Source organism: Limulus polyphemus, unplaced genomic scaffold (assembly GCF_000517525.1).
Source record: "Limulus polyphemus unplaced genomic scaffold, Limulus_polyphemus-2.1.2 Scaffold10628, whole genome shotgun sequence".
NCBI classification, from domain to species: Eukaryota; Metazoa; Arthropoda; class Merostomata; order Xiphosura; family Limulidae; genus Limulus; species Limulus polyphemus.
Genome location: NW_013676238.1, coordinates 3,119 through 5,596, shown reverse-complemented (window position 1 = coordinate 5,596; position 2,478 = coordinate 3,119).

The window sequence follows — 2,478 nt, the reverse complement described above, 5'->3', positions numbered from 1 at the left end:
AGTACTAAGTGAATGTATACAACATTCTCCCTCACACATATCGTTAGTACTAAGTGAATGTATACAACATTCTCCCTCACACATATCGTTAGTAGTAAGTGAATGTATACAACATTTTCCTTCACACATATCGTTAGTACTAAGTGAATGTATACAACATTCTCCCTCACACATATCGTTAGTACTAAGTGAATGTATACAACATTTTCCCTCACACATGTCGTTAGTACTAAGTGAATGTATACAACATTTTCCTCACACATATCGTTAGTAGTAAGCGAATGTATACAACATTTTCCCTCACACATATTTTTGTTTGTTTAGATCATTTAAACAATCTTTGTGTTTAATATAACATTCAGTTTGATGAAATGGATTTCAACGTATGTTGATGTGTTGTTGACATATAAATTACCTGTAAAGGCCTCCCTAGTAACTAAATCTTCAGCTGATCCTGAATCCTGTCAGAAAGTTTAAAACTGACACTCTTTCATAGCGTATAATTTAGTTTAACATGTGTTGTATTAGGAGACCTGCTTTCATGTTTATAAAATGTTCATTTTTACCATCACAATATGACAAACCCCTTTAGGTGATCTGCTTTGATGCTTACCTTACAATCTGTGGAACCCCTTTAGGAAAGTAACTTTCCTTTTTCGTAAAATATTATCTTTAATCTTACAATCTGTCGAACCATTTTAGGAGGCTTCCTTTCATGTTAATAAAATGTTCACTTTAACCTCACAATCCGTCGAACCTCTTAGGAGGCCTACTTTATTGTTTATAAAATTTTCACTTTAATATCACAATCACGGGTATAAAATGTTCATTATCACATGTACATTTTCAAACGTTTTTATTTGCGTGTGGGAAGGTTTAATTTAACCTGTGTGAAAATCAAGCATTTTCAACAACTTCGCTCAAACAGAAGATTCATTACTTCAAGTTGTATGTATATATATAATGATAGTTTGGCCTTCTTTTACGGTTTATTATTACCACATAGACAAGGTTGTCAGAAAATTCTGCTCACTGACGCGCTGATGATATCTGGCCATTCATTCCCCAGGATATGTAAGCTGGGTGATTGGGTATCGACGGCTGTGAACATTACGGAGATTTTACTTTTTAGTCGCGGCATAACGGCTCATAGAACGGCTCTGACTGTGCTTTTGTTTTTTGTTTTCAAGTACAAACTTTTAACTCGTAGCTTCATTATCTCTTGACCGATTTGAGATCTAACTACAGTTATGGAATCAGAAGGTCAAACCCTTTCGATTGACGTATTTGACCACGCCCAAAGTCTCATAGATTAATTTACTCTAATCCCATCTAAAAGAATTTCAGTTTGAGGGTAGGCTGGTAGATATCCTGATGAGTAATACAATTGAAGAGGGTATACGCGCGTCCCATGCTTAGTATTGCTGGGGCATGATAATATAGCCAATAAAAAGGAAAAAAAAAGGTCCCAAACATAAATTTACCCTAATCCTGCCTAAAAGAATTTTAAGTTCTGCGGTTATTAAGGATTAACTCTTGTTTTTTCTTACTCTTTAGACAAAGCAAGGGTGGAATGAGGTAAAGAGTTTTTGACGATGTCTCATCGTTGTGTCCTAGGGCATAATCTAGTATTAACAGTGTCAAGTTAAATTTGAGAAGGGCCGTTGAATAATTTGAAAAGTGTATTTGGGCCATGTGTGTGTGGATAAACTATAATATAATTTTCTACATGCGATGATAGATGGCGCAGTAATATTTGTACTTATAAATTATTAGCGTTGAATTAATAAATAATTGTTGCGTTATTGAGTTCTGTTTTATTAATATTTTTTTGTTGCTAGTGGCATCCAGTGATGTAAAATGCATCTCTCTCTACTCAATTTAACTTTGGTCACTTATTGTTGCGTCACGGACCACTCACTATCTTAAAATTTGATGTTTCAGTTTTGTTTTCCATTTCGTCTCTGTACCAGAAAGATTGAAGTATTTACATAACATTGGACATTTAATTATATCACAAATTATTCTTGTGTGTGGATATCATGTATGAAAGTATATATTTAAAAAAAATAATGTTCACTTTTTTCCGACCACGTTTTCCCAATTATAATTTGACATTTTTTACAAGTGACTTGTTTAAAAAAAAAAAAAAATCTAAGTTATTTTCATACATTTGTTTTTGATATGTGTTTAAAAGAACTACTGATAAGTGATCAAATTGGCACCATCGGATTTTTATACACTATTTTCTAAACTATTTATGAGCCACTGAAAATTGTGTTAACAAAAATACCGCAATTAATCCCACTTTGTGATTTTGGTAGCTCCACAGTGGCACAGCAGCATGTCTCGTGGTGGGCAGAGCACAGATAGCCCCTCGTGTAGCTTTGTACTTGTTTTGGCCAACTTTTTATACTGACGATTGGATCAGGAATAAACATAAAGATAATCAATATGATGTAAACCCTACCGGTAGGG